Source organism: Hyposmocoma kahamanoa, unplaced genomic scaffold (genome assembly GCF_003589595.1).
Source record: "Hyposmocoma kahamanoa isolate Upper Pololo Valley unplaced genomic scaffold, ASM358959v1 95, whole genome shotgun sequence".
Lineage (NCBI taxonomy): Eukaryota > Metazoa > Arthropoda > Insecta > Lepidoptera > Cosmopterigidae > Hyposmocoma > Hyposmocoma kahamanoa.
The window spans coordinates 209892-228566 of NW_020654972.1; the positions used below are offsets into that span (position 1 = coordinate 209892).

At 34.3% G+C, this 18675-nt stretch overlaps 1 protein-coding gene across 3 annotated transcripts in view; it reads left to right on the top strand.

Annotated features, from left to right (window-relative positions):
- Nucleotides 1-11732: 11732 nt before the first annotated feature.
- The window catches only part of LOC113238156 (transcription factor kayak-like), a 79657-nt gene continuing 72714 nt past the window's right edge, over nucleotides 11733-18675 (top strand). For 2 of the 3 annotated variants that reach the window (XM_026474908.1, XM_026474910.1), the window contains exon 1: nucleotides 11733-12169. The gene's annotated coding sequence lies outside the window, so the exon portion shown is untranslated. The remainder of the gene's footprint in view (nucleotides 12170-18675) is intronic. The other variant, XM_026474909.1, reaches the window with a different exon arrangement.

Consider the following 18675-nt stretch of genomic DNA (forward strand, 5'->3'; position numbering starts at 1 on the left):
GTGTTATTACACTACCACCCCACCCCAGCAGTAAAATTATAAAGCATAAAAAAGTAACGAGTGTGTCTCTTATTTAATTACAATACCTTGAGAAATGCTGGTATTACGCTCAAGAGAATTTTTACTGTACATTAACATGTTTCTCTGTAAAGTTGTGCATTTGGGCTTACGATTTTGGGTTTCCGAAGGAGAGGTCGTTGTAGTCAACAGCACGTTGGGTTTCGGTTTTTCGCTTTGGACGTTTGAACATTTTTATCGTAACTGGACATTTAAATTTTTTAAACTTCTCAGCATTGTATTTTTTGAAAGTACGTACATTAAACTTTATAAGACGTTTATAAAGCAAATTAACATAATAGCTGCCCAAATAAAATTTAAAATCCTCGAGTATAATGTTATCATCAAAAGAGGTGTTAATAGAAATCACCATACAATACTTATTAGTACATGAAATAAACAAAATTATACGTGCTGTCGTGACTTAAAACCCTACAGACAAACTTATACAATTAAAAAATGTTACTTACTCAAGTATTTAAATAACTCCAACTGCATTGGTAATTTTGTTACATTGTACTGTATATTACATTAATCAATTCCACAATGGGCCTTGGCAAATGGACAAAGAATTAACACCGTCATCTGTGAAGGTTTTATAAACATAGTAATTTGTTTTGACAGTGTTTCGATGCGTCTATTTATCTATGGTTATTTTTTAATTGCTTATAATAAATTATGAACGATTTAAGGCTTTTAAAATCGATAGTTGGGATGGTATTAAATTGGAAATTGATTAATTAAATACTTCCTTGATGGTTTTCAATTTAATAGAGCGTAATCGGTGCGTAACCGATATTTTTAATACATAGATATAAAATTACATAAATTGTTACTAGGAAGGGACTGAATTCTCACTGACTTATTAATAGTTAGTGTGTACTTGTAGAACAATTATTGGACGAATTTTTTAGTATATTTTTGAGTTTTAATTTTTCGACTAATTGTAAAAGGCCGATGCTTAAAAGTGTACAAACGTAATGTCTGTCAGGTATTAATACTCCAGACTTTTATTAGCCCTGCGGTAAGAAGTAGATTAAATAGGTACACAACCAACCTCAAAACCATTTTTCAAGCACACCAAAACAATAAATAATTTAAGAAGTTAATTACAAAAAATCATTTGTTTCCCGCGCGTCTGCCATCTTTCAAAGATGGCAACCGTTCATTTATATTTCGAACCCCTAATAATTTTAATGTCTTCCCATTATCAAGGCAACACATGGCGTGGAGATTCTTCACATTTGGCTTATTAACGGAGACGAAACATTCATAGATTTACAACTGAGAACAAAGGATATTAATTCTTACAATGACACGTGAGTTTTGGGCGGTGTTACTGACTTTCTTTGTGGAAACATTGTATGGAGTTAAAAGATTTGGATGGATGTCTTTAAGTTTGAAAGTAAAGCTTAACATTATCTATACCTATCGAGTTCTTAGCTTTTCGCGTTTGTTACATATAGGAAGTGATATTATTTTTTTTCGGATCTAAACATAAAACCGATCCAAAACCGTTGGTTTGTTTGAAAAAACGTACGCGATTTAGACCTGAACAAATAGTTTCTCTTTCTATCATCTATACGTAGGTAAAGGTTTTCTTACTTACATATTGAGGTGTTGTTAATAATGCATCCGGATTTGAGAACAGACAAGAAACAGTTTTCAGCGTTCTTAACCACCATTTTAATTAACTTCTGCTATACTATACTATACTTGAAATATTTGTTTTTCGATTACAATAATGAATATCATAAATCATTACCCAATTGATTAAATAAATGCACATATCCATATCAATAAATCAACCAACTTTTAAAGTTTGAATTTGGCCACTCCTACTTAGCATTTCATGAACAATTTAATCGAAATACACCGTGATGCATGGAACAAGTATGTAAATTAATATTTTTAATATTCATAAAGACTCCTGTTTACTAGTGACATTAGGAATGTATTATTTAATTCGTAACACGGAAGCTGTGCCATACTATTCTAACATCAACGCTAGATATATTATCTTAAGTATGCGTGCGCGATCTCTTTGTTCCGTCTAGATATGTCATTCGGCGCCCGAGTCAATGGTGACATAATGTCGCTTTTACCAGCACCTATAATTATGCATTGACACTAAATAATGGGCACAAGGGACTGTTTGGCGATAAGAAAAGAGTAATTCGTCTTTTACACAATAACAGTGACTAGTTTGTAAGAAGAAGACAAATAGGTACTCATAATATGTGTAAGCTGCGATATTTGGGTCCGTGCCGTTCCCAAATGTACCCGGATCCTAAAGTACACCGACAAATTTTGACCCTTTGCAATACGCTGATAAACTTTATTAAAAATAAAATACCGTGACATAGAAAATAAAAAGGCTATGTTAAATTAATAATGAACGTAATAAATACACACTGTTATTGTTGCTAAAAATACGTTGCAAAGGTAATGAGATCTTTTAATTATAATTACATTCTCGGAAAAGTCATTATTGTTATAAAACCATGTGGTTTGCCAAAGATGTAGATGCATTTACATTACCATAATAAGGTTACTTTCTCAATAGTATTGTTGTCATTTTCGATGAGATTAATCAGTATACATGACCGATAATTCTCAGAACTAATAACATCAGGTCGACTATTTGGATTACGCCTTTCAAATCTACTTTCCGAGAATAAAGATTCTGTGTTGTCAACTTTTGCATTTCAATATTGCTACCAATATATTTTTAACTTTGTTTAACGCTTGTCTAAGCTTTGAAACTTTAGAAAAATGTCTGACGCATATTCCAAAGCTTCTTTATGCAGGATCATATTTATCGACAAACTTAAGCCACAATCAATTATTATTAGGGTTGCCTCGTTTCAGGTTACTAGGGTACCTTTACAGTCTTCCATCACTATGACCAGTAATTGATCTACTCAAGTTGTGATCACCATTGATTACAACTTGGAATCAAAACCAACAGATAAAAGAACTGAAGGATTTTCCTGGTTTTGTTTGTTTTAAATTCCTTTTGTTGGAGTCACGTGCCCATTAAAAGGTAGCTCATCCCTTACCGTGACCAATCTACAGTCTTTGCTCTCTCTTAACTTGAGGTTGTTGAGGTAAATAAATAATTATTAGACATCACGTACATTGCTATGAACCCAAACTAAGTAACTAAAGCGTTTGTGTCATGGAAATGGAAACAACGACGATTCCACAAACACCCAGGCTCGAAACAATATTGAAAAGTTAGTTCTCTACACTGATTCGGCCGGGAATCGAATCCGGGACCTCAGAGAGGGCGACACCATGAAAACCGGTGTGCAAGTTACTTGACCACGAAGGTCGTCATATACTTGTTCAAGCCACAATGTCGCATGTGAATCCTGGTCAGCATTAAAATGCCATTCCCGTCCGGTGCCAGAAGAGCACTTATTTTACACATTTATGTGTTAGCGATTATTCACAATGTCTTCGTCCACAAATGATACGGGTATCTCTGAAATTGTAGATAATATCGAAGGGAGTCAAAAGCCTTGTTCAACGGCGCCGCATGGTTGAAATAAAACAACAAAGTGTAAAAAACACGATATTTTTTATGCGCAGTATAAATTAGTCATATTTATGTTGAAGTTATAATACGATAAAATGATGCAATTTTAAAATACGTAAACAATTTGTGTAATTTAATAGATATAAACACATATATTTATATAAATATAGGTGTTATGGATATGCTTACAGAATGGGGAAAACTGACAACATTTTGTGGATACTGCCTGGGGATCCAAATGTAACCTTGGTATTCGAATTTACACGTTTAATATATTTTACGTATTACAGGTACAATTATGTTATAAGTAGGTGCCATCGTAATACATAGCTTGAATTCAACCACTGGTCCAGGTTCTCAATTTGTTCTATCCATTTTACCACCTTTTAAATTTTTATCAAACATAAGTTCGGTCGTGTATGGAATACTAATGTCACCTCTGGGACGGCTCTGCTCGATACCGGTTGGCTACCGTGGACTTGTTGGAGCGAAGAGCAAAGAGAATAATTGGCGACGACTTCCTTGTGAAGTCAAAGCTACTAAGTCTTGATCATAGCAGAAAAGTGGCCTGCTTGTCGGTTTTCTATCGAATACGTTTCATGAAGTGCGCAGGAACTTTACAATTTAGTTCCACTCTTACCGTTCCTCCTTCAGATGACTAGAAAGTCCGGATCACACCATCTTTATGCGTTTGACTTACCTCCCCTTCACACGAAGCGCTTTGGTTGATATCTGCTAATGCGTATAGAGAAGGAGTGGAATGTATAGTACCAGCGTGTCCAGAAAGCTACAATTTGGGGTTTATACAAGGCTAGATGGAATAGGCATTTAGTAGACTAACGCGTAACATCATCGGCAACAACGTCGCTTAGTATCAGACGAGATTGTGACTAAGCGTTCATTTGTTTTTCATATTATTATCTTTGGATTTAATAGAAAAGCCTGCCAAAAGGCTTATAGATGACTCGGATTTAGTGAAGGCGAAGTTGCAAGGCCTTGAACACTGCCGTAAAGTTGTCTGCTTATCGATATATTACAGGCTATATCACGACGAGTGTGCGACGGAATTGCATCATCGGGAGACTAGAGGTAGGCTGGGGTTCCATCCTTACATTATCACATTTTTATATCGAACGACCTTGGAGTGGAATTCCCTGAACGCTATAACTTGGGCCTTTCAAGGTGAAAGAGGCTTTATTTAGGTGTGCATGCTCCATCGTCACCCTTATCGTCACTTTTTATCACGTAAAATGGAAGTAAAATGCGCACTTTTTTATGAAAAAAAAAAATCAATAATTACTTACATTAAAAAAAGAATCCACCACGATCCTGAACTTGTTTCTTCGTTGATGTCTTCTCGCTGCAGAATGATTCACGTTTCTGTAACCGCTTCTTGGCCACCATCCATCATCAACAAAAAGGTATAATATTTTTAGAAACTAGTTTAATATAAGATGCAAACACAAAATATACCTAAAATAAATATTCAAAATTCTGTCGGTGCTAACAGCAAGAACCTAAGCGTCATTTATACTAACGCTAATCAATTAGGATTAAAATCTCAGATTACAATAAAGACGTTATCACACCTGACATTTCCGACATAAGGTTCAACACATATTTGCCCACCTAAACCAAGTAGAGCCCCACTTGAACGCTTCGTTTAATAATTTAATACTCACTGTCTAACAAAGTGAGTCACACTTTGTAACGAAAAGTTGTGAAAAAGGACACCTATAAGTGTTCTCGGAAGAGTGACATCTTGTGAGGAATAGAACAAATTATTGATTAAACTTGCTGGCATTATCTTTTACGCTTGATTTGGGAATGTCATACAAATACTCTTTATTGCGCACTAAAACATAATAAAGAGACAAACTAAAGACGAAAGACAGGGTAAACAGGCGGCTATATTGCTAGTAGATAGCAATTTGTTCAACCTTGGGGTGACAGGATAAACTTGAAAATCCAAGTGTCAGAATTATTATTTCACGCGTCCTAGACATACATGGTGCCTCTAACGTCCAGCTGTTTTCATACACCATTTAACGAAAGTAAATCTATAAAAAATATATATTTTTTTACCAAAATCGTTAGGATATCGTGTGTCTCTAGGAGGTGTAATGAGTTAAGTATAACAATGATGGTACTGTAGTCAGTACATTTTTGAAATTGATTGTTTGATACATTCATTACATTTTTCAGGCCATACTGTATTTCGAAAGAAAACCCATACAGATAGGTAATCTCAATGGTAATTTCCATCACCACAGTTAGCTACCGTGGGCAAATCTTTGTTTCAGAGAGCACATGGTGTCTGCGACAGTAATCATCTGGCAGGGGAACTTCAGCACATAAAGCAAGTCCTACATGCGAATAAGTTAAAGATTCCACGCCTATGCCGCAGGCCCCGTGTGAAACCACCAACAGTCGAGCGAAGACCTGCCATCTTACCTTACGTGAGAGGTGTTACAGACAAGATCGGAAGAGTCCTCAGGCGTGCATCTATCAAGACCTATTTCAAGCCCCTGAGGAAGATTTCTCAGTTCCTGAGACCCGTAAAATGTAACATCCCCTTACAGGATGCAGGAGTTTACAAGCTTGACTGTGAGTGCGGTCTCTCTTATAGTGGACAAACAAAGCAAAGTATTTGTACCCGCGTCATAGAACATATAGCTGATGTCAAACACCGTCGCGTAAACAAGTCTGCAGTCTGCGAGCATGTCATGGATAAACCTACACATTCAATGAAGTTTGACAAACCCCAGGTCCTTGCAAAAGAAGTCCGTTATCTACCCAGGATGCTGCGAGAGGCCATTGAAATTAAAAAAACATCCTAATTTCAACAGGGAAGATGGTTTCTCCGTACCAGTTTGGGATCCAGTATTTCCTCTAATGAAAAATCCCAAACAGACATAAGACTGCAGTACTAATTAATATGTTTTAGTTTATTCTAATTTCTATTAATAATTAATAATAAATTTTATAACATATTTGCTTGTAAAGTGGCTGAAATCACACCAATTTCAAGATCGTAATGTATTTCATTACGCACTTGTGCGTTATTGTAATGTAAAACGCACAAGTGCGTTATTGTAATGTAAAACGCACGAGTTTTTTTTTAAATAAAGTAACATGCACGGTTTTTTAAGATGCTCCGTCTAAAAATGAACGATACTTTTTCAAAGCTTTGCAGAGAGTTTTTATGTTAGAAAAGTGTGACCACTTTTCTATATGAATAAAATTATATATATTTTATGAATAAAATTAACTTTGGGAGATAAAATATAGTAAATAAACATTTAATTCTTTAATTTAATTAATTTTGACAATAAATTACAACCATTTATCTGTAACAAAGACACAAAAATATTAATTTACTTTATTAGTAATACTGGCTATTTTTATACCTTTGCCTAGAAAAAAAGGTTGATGCGCGCGCATGGCTAATTTGTGGACAAGTAAAATTTATTTCGCGCGCTATTTCTTTTCGCTGTACTGTTTTTATTTGAAAATGTCGTCAAGTAGTGATGAATTTATTAATTTGACACCGCCACAAGTCATAAACGCAGCGAAAAAGGCTACTCTAAGCCTCTTACCTGAAAAATCGACCGATAGATACTTACAAGCGTATCAAAATTTAATCATATGGAAAACAAGCAAAGATATAAATTCATTTTCAGAAAATGTGTCTTTAGCCTATTTTATGGAACTTTCTCAAAAATATAAGTCAAGCTCATTGTGGTGCTACTATTCAATGCTAAAAAGCACTATGAAAACAAACCATGGTATTGATATCAAGTCATACTCCAACTTGATAGCATTTCTAAAAAGACGCTCAGATGGCTATGTAAGTAAAAAGTCGAAAGTATTTTCGGCTGACAATATCAAGAAGTTCCTAAAAGACGCTCCGGATTGGCGATATTTGGCAACAAAGGTCAGTTGAAACTAAATTATTGTTATTAATTTCTTTCACTTTCGTATTTCTTTACAATATAGGTGTTTATACGTTCTTTTTATCTCTTTTCAGGTTGTATTAATATCCGGTATAAATGGTGCATGTAGACGTCAAGAGTTGGCAAACATAAAAACTAATGATGTCGAGAACCATGGGCGGGTTCTTTTTGTCCAGGTCAAAAACACAAAAAATAAAATTCCAAGGTCGTTCACAATACAGGGGCCTTTTTACGACGTAGTGAAGAAATACGAAGCGCTTCGTTCAACAACAGCTAATTCTTACAGATTTTTTCAAAATTACCAAAATGGAAAATGCACTAACCAACCCATTGGCATTAATAAATTGGGAGCAATGCCGAAAGAAATTGCCACTTTCTTAAATTTGCCTCAAGCACATGAATACACAGGGCACAGTTTCAGAAGGTCCTCGGCTACATTGCTCGCCGATTCAGGTGCGGACTTATTGACACTAAAACGCCACGGAGGATGGCGGTCAAGCAATGTAGCCGAAGGATACATAGAAGACTCGATAAGAAATAAAGAAGAAATTAGCTCTCGCATTACAAGGAACATAAATTTGGAGTCAAGTGTTGACTTTCAACCATCTACGAGCACACACGCGTACATTCCACCATCGTCGCCGCAGCCGCAACCGCCTCCGCCGCCGCCACCGACTGCAGAACTCTGAGGTCTGGTTTCTCCTACTTTCTCTAAAGAGAGTGAGAGAGAGTCTGGGGAGATTGTAACTAATAATAATAACTTGACAACATTAAAAATGCCAACTGGCAACGTAACAATCACTTTTAAAAATTGTTCAAATTTCTATAACTGCTTTAACAAGTAATTAAAGATTTATTCGTTTAAGAAAGTCAGAGTCTTATTTATTTCCTCGCAAATATGTTATAAAACGTCGTATGACATACGTGCGCTTTGAAAATTACAATTTTCAAATTTTCAACTTACCGCACTTATATCATAATAAAACTTAATAAAATAAAACTTAATAAGAATTCATTTAATAAAATAATTTGTAAAACTTAATGTAGCGTAAATTGAAATGTTTTCTTTGTAAAATTAAAAATAAGGTATTTAATTAATAACTATTGTAACTATAGAAAAATAAGGTGGTTTGCATCAACATTAGACATAACTGGTTGAAGACTGTACCACCTCAGTCAACTGTGACCATGGGACCTGTAAAGGGCCCGAAACGTCGGTTTGTTTGAAAAAACAAATATACGCGATTTAAATCCGGAAAAATAGTTGCTTTTCCTATTTAATAATATTAAATTAAAAAAAATTGTTAAGTGCCACTGGGCAATGGCACTTAACAAATATTACGAAAATCCTGGTAAAATATAAGTATCATAGTTTACATAGTTTTAAGTCTGTACTACCATTTTTATGGATGTCATTTGTCTGCAGTAAAATGTTAATAATTATTATTATTTACTGTAATCTGTGAAAATGACAAGAAATTCAATCTAAAATAAAACAAATTTTATTATACAAAACAAAAACCAACAGAAAACAAAAATGCCTATTCCGAGAGGACTCAAACTATCGATGACCACTTTATCTTTTGGATTACCATTACATATCTTTATCTTTTTTCTATTATAACAATTGCGTCGCAATAGAGTGCACGTAAATAAATCCATAAATCTTGGGGAATTACCTATAATAGTGTTCGCAGAGTTTAAAAGATAAGCAGATAATACTAGTAGAGTCAGTAGAATGCCATGACGATAAGTTTTTATTTTTTTGCTACTACCTCTGAGGGACACATGCCCAAATGCACAAATGTCCATTCACTTTAACATTTCTTGAAATAACATTCTGTCTCTAGTTCTGCTGTGGTTAAGTAAGAGTTAATAAAAGATTTCTTAAATTCCTTCAACCTGTCAGGACTCGAACCTGTGACCACGTCAAACCATGTGATGCTCTGTCAACTGATCTACAGGTTGAGTCATCCAGATCTTACGAATTCATATGAATTTGTTATAGATCTATTTATTGTTATTTTTTTCGGCTTTTTAACGAGTTCTGCCAGGTTGAAGGAATTTTTCTTTGTATTCGAACTTTGTATTAATGAATATTATAAGAAATCTGTCATTGACTGTTATTAAGACTTCATCAAACCCAAACTAGAGACGGCCACGTATTCTAACTTCATGAAATGCTGCTCACCTTTTGTATAATTATTTTTTGTTTTTGGTTTTGATGCAATAAAGAATGTACTTAATAATTGTAACAAACTAGCGGAGTTATTTCACAAAAGTATATAAGATACACGGTGGTAAAACGTCGTGATATTCAATAAAATCAATATTACGAAAAATGTATTTTTTATTATTTGTTACACTGTGCAAGGACTCGGTGATGGTCAAGTAGTCTTAGGAAAAATATATAAATATAACAAATAATGACCATACATATCCCGCTAATATTATAAATAAATGAGAAATATTTTACAAGTTTTTCTACAGTAGTACTCATGTAGTACTACTGTAGAAAAACTCATAAAATATTTCTCATTGTCAGTACTAAGACTGCTCTCATCGCCTTTTGTCCAGAGAATATGTCTTCTCCTGGATGTACAACAGTTGTACAGACAGATCGTATACCGTGAATAAGCATATATCGTATGCCGTGAAATTTGTAGCAACTATTCCTTTAAACAAAAAAGGTGGGGCCCGGTCTGATTATAGTCACGGATATGCCTACAAGCCATTCAATTAATCCTACGTTAGCTTACAATCGCCTCACGCACACATACTGAACTCTTGATATTGTATATTCTATTAGGCAGGTCACATACGGTCCAATTTAAACGACAACAAGTACAACGTCTTCAAAATTAAAAGAAGTTTTAGTAACTAAATTCTCATTTTACATTGTGAGATTTCTTTGTTGTACATTTTGTTAGATAATAATACACACACACACAATACACATAATACACTTTACGCCACTTGAAAAGATTGTTTCCTTAAAGTATTTCCAGTTTAACATACAAGTAGAGTTTTATTTCATATCATTCTATCCCTACGTACTTGTTTCAAAACTTAAAAAATATTCAAAATCTTCGTGTACTCTTTCTTTACGAACTCCCCCAGCTCTACTGCAACAACACAGGTTTTTATTCTATCAAAATCTCATGACTATTCTAAAACCGACATTGTAATATTGTAATAAAGTCTAATTTAAAAACATCAACGACGGTTTCTGGCAATGATCGTGACCCCTGTTTTTAATATACAGGCAAAACTGCGTTGAGGTGGTTAGATTATACAGACCGCTTGAGCTTGACTCGTATTTCTATCGATTCAGTTTCATTATGGCATGCCCTTATGCTACTTCGACTATAAAAACAACTGAATTATAGACATACAGTATGTATTTCTGTGTTAATTCTATTATTAAGTAAATATGTGCTACTCTACATATGTATAATTAACTTCCTTAAATGATACTTGGTACTTGGTGCAACGGGCTGGTATCCTTAAATGATAATAAAGAAATTTAAATGTGCCATTTTGAGTTACTTTACATGTATGAAAAAGAAAGAAAAGCAATAATTTGTCAGGAAAAGCTCGCGTTTTGCGTACATCCGCTATTAAAATTAACATAATCTAGACGAGACTATTGGTTATAAAAGCGTAGCTCTGTCTCTTTCTTTACTGGCCAAACACAGTCAAACACTGTCACTCAAACAGATAACCAACTTGATAGAAAGCGCGCCATACTTTTTGCGCGAAGCATTTCGGAAGGAACTATCTTGTTTTCCTAATTGATACCGATAAAATCATACACGTAATCATCAAGCAAAATTGTTATTGTCAAATTATTATTATCAATATCACCCGTATCGATAATTCAATCAAGAACTATTTCATATCATTCAAGATTTATCAAAAGTTCGGTTAATCGCGAATTGAAACGCCTCGCGGTAGGTAATCCATCAGTCGAAGATTAACCAATCATGAGTGTTTATGGCGTGATACTCTGGCCATTCTATTGGCTCGCAATGATGTGATGTCTATTTTTAGCGCGTTGGAGTGCGCCAGTGCTTGTGCCCGTGTGCGTGCAAGGCGTGACGAGCTTGGCAGCCTTCACCAGTGTGTGCGTGTGTTGTCGGGCGCTCGTCTGTTTACAGCGCGCTGCGGCTGCCGGCGAGCGCTCGCGTTCACGTGTTATCGTGCGCACAATTTTCCGACGGCTCCTGATCCGCATCGGCGGCATTCTATGGTGTTTTCCTTTCAGTTTATTGGTGCTAATTCGTGCCGGGCATAAAGAAACATCGGACGGTAGAGCCGGCAGTTCTAGCGTGTTCGGTGCGGCTCGTAAAAATTATAGGTGCTTTCGGCGGATGCGATGAATAAATTTTGCAAATCGAGTCTGTGTGTTGAAAAGGTTCGTGAGAGCTATGTTTTGATCGGTCACCGAGTGGTGGTGGCGGGAAGTGCGGATGCGATTCGGCTGGCGTTGTTAGGGCTCATCTCGGTGAGACTGCTGCTGTGGTGCCGGCTGTTGGCACCGGTGCGATTGCTCCCCGACGGACTCGAGGATTCGCAGCCGGTTCTTCGGCTGGTGCCCGTTGCGCGCTAGGTATGTCTAAAATGTCCTTGAAGCGTTACTTGCTGCTTGAAATTGGACATGCATCAATTTTTCACACATTGCTGCTAAAATTTACGTGTTAGTTTACTTACTTTGTGTGTGAATGTTACACTAATTCATAACGTTCGTTGTATTCTGCTTAAATCATGTGACAAACGTATTCCTTAACACTTGTGTCCTTACCATATCTAAATAAAAAAATCTTTAAAATAAAAAAAATCCTAATAGGACCATATAACTTAAGTAAATTTTCCTTTTAACATCCTCTGGATAACATGTGTGCATGCATATTGATTTGATAAGAGAAAATAATAGCTTACAAACACACCTACAAAATTCCACAGGTATTAACCGTGAATGGGGCTTTACATGCCAATGACTGATGGAGAAATTGCATGATTGCCGCATAAATACATTTTGGCATGGACGTTCCTAATGTTACATTATAGTTAGGAAATCTATACTCATTGTTAATAATACTGTAGCGAATCGTAGCAGTCGCTACAAAGCTTTTTGTACATATTTGGGTAAGGCTCACAAAAAATGTACCATAACACACCGGAATCAGTAACACACCATAACACTCAGGAATTGTGTAACACACTGGAAAAAATGTTAAGGTTAATGCATATGGTGGCAATAAAACAATAGAATTAAAAAAAATGCGAATTATTTATTTATGTCACGTTAATATCACAACTTAAAAAACATTATTTATTTCTTAAAATGCTAAATAATTGTTCCGATAATGAGATCAAAATTTGTACTTAAATGGCTGATTTTGTTTTTGGTCTTCTCTTTTTTTATAAATTATATTCTACTCAAAAAAAAACTTATCAATATTAGGTTCAGCTAAAAAGTATTCCTTTGGTCGTTCTGTGTTTTGTGTAATCTTAATCTGCTTAACAATTAAATCTTCAGTAACAGTATCTTCATCCTTAATTTTTTGAACCACAAACTTTAGCTCCGGTTTTTTTACGGTTTTTAGAAACCGTATGGTAAAATGAGACTTTCCTTCTTTTTGAAAGGTATCTTGTAAGAATCCTATGTAGTACTTCCATGAGTTTCGTTGGTAATATCTTACTAGTACACTGTCTTTGAAAGATAGCCTCCATGTGTCGATATAAATTTTTGGTGTCACTTCTGAAACATTATTTGTAATCTCAAAGTTCTTTTCATCATTCTGTAGAGTCGTAGCAATAACAGATTGTTCAGCAAAATTAGTCTTGACTATTCCCTCTTTTTCATTACAAGAAATGTTTCCTCTTGTGTCTATATTAGTGTATATATTTGTTTCATCGTCGTAACTTGATTGTCCTATTTCTTTCTTCTCCAATTTACTTTTATCCAATGTTTTCTTTAAATCTTTAACGTTTTCTTGCACTTTCATTTCCATATCATCCAAGTAATCTTCGTCACTTGAAATGTGATAATCTTCATCGGAAGTATCATGCACAGACATCGTTCCGTCTTCGTCTGTACTGCTCTCTACATTCGCTTTAAGTTTCTTATTTCTTTTAGGGTGGACGTCTATTATTTTTCTTTTTTTAGAACTGTTCTTGTTTTTGTCATGGTATGGTTGGGAATTTTCTTTGGAACTTTTGCCCGCAATCTTTGTTTTGATGTCTATTTGTTTTAAATTAAAAGGTCCATAGCTGCTCAAATCAAAATAAGCATGGTTTTCTTCAGTGTTTTTGATGTCAGTTAGTATTGTCACAGGTGTTCTAGACGCAACAGATTTTTTACCAATGATTTTTAATGGTTTAAATAAGTCTGCAGGTTTCAGATTAAGACAGTTGCAAAAACCTGGTCTTTCATTTTTACTCTTTTGGCAGAAGCAGCTTAAATATCGGTAGAAAATACAATTGGCTGAACCGACATTATTAATAATCTGATGAATTTTCATAGTGTTTGGAACAGGTAAGAGTTCTACTGAATCACTCAGTATGTCATCATCAGGTATGAAAAAAAGTTGAATTTTGGTTTCAGACGTTTGGAGAAATTCGAAGGCTGTTTGCGCGTCGGGAATATTTGAACCGTATGCGACAATTGAGTCTAATTTTCTTTTGATAGCTCCTCCAATGCCATCAGCGGCTCCTTTACCGTGTGCTGATTCAAAGAAGTTCCATGTGGAAAACGTAAAGCCCAATTCTTTCGTCAGTTTTGCGAAATAATAAAAGTTCTTTTTCTGACGGTATTGTACTGTTGGACCATCTGAATAGAAATGAATTCCGTCTACTTTCGGTAATTTTTTCTTGATCTCTTTAAGTACCGGTAAGAGATGTGCCCAAATTGCATTTGGTCCGTGATCTTTGTTTGGACTCAAACTTGCAAAAGATTGATGACCCTTTTTAGTATATAACATACCAGTGTGGAGACTGATCTGTTGTCTGGACCCATCAAAATGCATGGCTTGTATTTCAGTGCTTAATTTACAAGCATAATTCTCCGAGAAATCGATGTGTACAGCTACGGTGCGGTCATCTAAATTGTCTTTGCACTGGCGGTACTGTTTGTATTGATGCAAGATATTATATGAATGTATTTTAAAATTTCGCAACTCCTCTTGAAAGCCGTCTATTAGCATTTTTAGCGAACCAGTTTTTGTTTCCATGTCGTTTTTCTTCGTAGTCTTTATCACATTGCAATTTTTTTTTGGTTGGTATTCATAAGATTTTAAAACCCATTCATCCCATGAAACATTATCATTTAAACTTTTTTCACCCATACAGAAGTCAATATGTTTATTTTTACACAAACCACATTCTCCGTAAGCGCATTCCTTCGATTTTGAAGAACATACTACCATACTCAGTAATTCGTCAAGATCTGTTGTTGCTATTAACCCAATTGATTTTAATGCCGTGGCTTTCTTTAGCAAATTTTCATGTCTCTTGCATGCGCAAGTTTCTCGCTTTTCGGCTTTAGGTGACAATATGTAAAAGGGCCTGTACCTTTTGAATGTTGAAAATGATAATTTTCCACCTTCTTCTCTATATTTCTTGTATAGTTTACGTAGAGGGCCAAGCAAATACCTTCTCTGTTTCTTTATCTTTTTTTGTGTTTTTACTTCGTTCTTCCCTGCTGTCATCCTACTTACATCATCCCTTTCATAAAAATTTTTTAGCATTTTCTGTATAAGTGAGCTTTTATTTTTCTGTTTAGTGTGGCGAATTTTACCTTTAAGGCCTAAATAGGAAGCTAGTTTAGTTTTCAGATTGTATTTATTAATGTTATCACTTTTAGTCAAAATATCTTTTATTAATCGTTTATCTTGTGGATTTTTACTTTTGTAGTTCTCCTTTATAGTGTCCATAATTACATTATGTTCTAGCAAAACTTTCTTTACTTTTTCTTTTTCTTCAGGGCAAATATTAGGTAAATTTTGATCAATGTATGCGCACGTCTTCGACAAGGGGGACGTTTGTTGAATATCTTCATCTATTTTGGTACTTGCATTGAACTTTTTTTCTAAGCTAAGAATAATATCCTTTTTCTCTTTAACAATTTCTTTTAAATCGTTATTTTTTTCAATAAGTCTGTTTAATCTTTGCCTCATTTTTTTTAAAGACTTTTTGTATTTTTTTATGTCCTGTTCTTGTTTTTCATTTTCGTTTTTCAGTCTATATATGACTCTTCTATAATAGTTCGATTTGTCATGCCCAGAAGTTTGTTTAGAAGAACACCCTTCTTCAGGCTTACGTTTTTTATTTTTGTTCTTTCTATCTCTCCATTCCTTTCTTATAATTTCTTGATCAGACGGAGCATATTCTACTATTTTTTTTCTGTTCTTTTTTGTTCTTTCTGCATTTTTCTTTTTCTGTGATTTAAATTTTTCAGGATTCTCTTCTTTTAGTCGCTCCCGATAGCGTTTCTGCCTTTCAGCAGAAGTAAGTGGCATCTGTAAAAACGATAAAACATAAAAATTATGATAACAGTCTTTAGTCTTCTTTTCAATTTTTATAAAATCCAACCAATTTAAACCATAAAATCTGATTCCGGAATTTAATATTATAATTTAAAAAAAAATGGCGTTGCGACCCCCTCCTTGTTTTAACGGATTTAAGACTGTTAATAGCATAAAGTATAAGTATAAAATTTGCGGTTGTCGCTAATTAAGAGTTCATTTGAATTTCTTTAATTGTTCTGCAATGTGAACTGAGCTTTACACTTTTCACGTGTGTTACGTCACACAACTTTGTAACACACGCAACACACGTGAACAAACACTCGTGAATACCATAACCTAAAACCCATGTAGCCTTTTCAATTGCAAAGCAAATCAGTGATAATCTGCATTATTTAAAAATATTTATGGTGTCTTCCATCTATCTTTATATAAAACAAAGTAATATTATAACTTACCTTGCAAAATAGGATCCAAAAGATACGAAGAACGAGGTGACGAAAAATAAACACACCACAGCGCGGCGTCTTACTTGCAAACCAAAATGTCTGACTTGACATTGACGTCTCTAACTTGAAAGTAGTAATGTTGCCATTCGAAAAAAATAATAAAAGTGTTTCTATTTCTATTGCCTAAAAAAATACTACGTAACACACCTTCATGTAACACACGGGAATCACATAAAACTCATCTGTTTAATTTGAATTTTTTATTTATTTTTGTACTAGTTTTATCGTACTTTATTAATAGAAAAGTAGTTTAATGCATCTTCATTTTGTATAGCGTTAAGAAATCACGATGCGTTCCAAAAATGACAAGGGAATAGAAAAAAGCAGATTCAAGTAGGCGTGGACACATAAAATTTTTCTATGAAACTACAATTCACCAATTTTTTGTACCAGTTTCTTTTATTTAATTTAGAAGTATTGACAATTTAAATGGATTTATATTTACAAGTGAATAATGCCCAACACATTAAATAAACAGAATTATTTATAAAGCCCTGACAAAAAAAAATACTTTCATTGAAATTTTGCACGTCAAAAACAGAGACGAAGTACATTTTTTGTGAGCCTTAATGATTTAGCAGTTTATTTCTAGACAAAAATTCTAAATTTAAATTTTTTGATGCCTTTTTTTGTTTTGTTCGCTCTTTATTAGCACTCGAACCTCATTGATATAATTCGCGACAAATATTCTATGTAAAAAATTTATTAAATTGCATCTGATATCTTTCAAGAATAAGACCATTATAATTTCGGTACCAAACAAAAACCAACTAACCTACTTTTTTAAAACATCACGTGGCTAAAAAAAAAGGTGGCAAATAAGTCTCTATAATAACAGACGAAGACGTGAAGCCATTATATTGCAATAAATTAATACCTTTACAAACGTATGTCTTTAACGTACTCAAATTGTATAAAACTGCTTTTACGGAGTTCACATGTGGCAATAAGTGGCATTCCATCAAAAATTCAGATAGTACTGATATTTTGATATGTTGCTTTACTCGTAGTACGCAAGTCTGTTCCTGCATAAATTCGAGAAATGTCCATTACTTTATCACAATAGTTTGGCGCTTACATAAAATTAGTACAATACAAGAAAAAGTAACTTAAAAATACACGTTTTTAAACGAAAATCAGAAACACAAATTATTAGACACTGGATTCGATCTTGGCTCCATCTATGCGGAAGTTTGACATACGAAAGACGATTTTAAGTCTTTACATATTTAAAAAATGTTTTAACTTATTATATTACAGCTGTGTTTCAACCCAGTTAAAACATTAAAACTGGCCTCATATTGCACGGCACGGGTCTTGAACAATGGTCAATAGAATATAAATAATATTTAGAGCTGCTTTTGTTTCGGAAAGTTAGTTCTATTGTTTATTTTTTCACATCAAGTGTTCGTCTATATGCTTTATTTTGTTAAAAGAAACATTTAAAAATGAAAATCTAAATCAAATTTTAAAAAAGACATTTTAAGTAGCGATGGATTTAAGTAGGGGTGGGTGATAAATAACGTCACGGTGAAAAAATCACGATGATCCGCCGTCAAACAGTATCACCGTGACTCGTTCCGAAGGAACGACGTTCCAAAGTCACATAGGTGTTCCTCCGTTCCAATAGCTATCCCCGTCACTCACATCACGACATACATATTTTATATAATGCGCGATCTCCGTTCCGTGGTGACTGAGCGCGCAACTCGTTGTAGTTCTCTTAAAATCGGGCCATTTCGGCGATGGGAGTGATCGAAATAGGATGACTTTCTTTGCTCACTCACAAGTGTCGTAGGTGCTTATTACTACTAGAAAAGGTGGATGAAAAAAATCTGCAGCAGTTATTATAAACCTATTTATGAACAAAGTAAAATATTTTTGTATATTTGTTTTATTATAGGAAGAGTTGGTATTTTATATTTATGTATAATCTACTTTGTGTATTCTACTAAAAATATAATACATTACACTTTATTGCTATTTTTAACAATCCAAAGATTCGCATTAAATAAGTAACAAACAAAATTACATTAAATACAAAATCAACTTTTTGAATGTAATTTTTTTTTTTTTTTTTT